We start from the raw sequence: 250 nt of genomic DNA on the forward strand, positions 1-250 counted from the left end.
GAGGCTACATCCAGGCTGAACAGCAGCACCAGAAGGGAAGGCAGAAGGCTGGTGATGCAGCTGGGACCCGCAGCAACACCGCCATGGCACCACGCTGCCATCGCCACCACTAGAGGCCGACAGCGCCCAGGCGGGCCATGCTGCCATGGCAACCACCCCATCCCACCATCAACTCACCCCACAGCTTGGTGGTGCCATTGCTGCACAGCCCCTGAGGCGGATGGCAGCAGGCATCTTCCTTTCTTCTTTT

Source organism: Meleagris gallopavo, chromosome 14 (genome assembly GCF_000146605.3).
Source record: "Meleagris gallopavo isolate NT-WF06-2002-E0010 breed Aviagen turkey brand Nicholas breeding stock chromosome 14, Turkey_5.1, whole genome shotgun sequence".
NCBI lineage: Eukaryota > Metazoa > Chordata > Aves > Galliformes > Phasianidae > Meleagris > Meleagris gallopavo.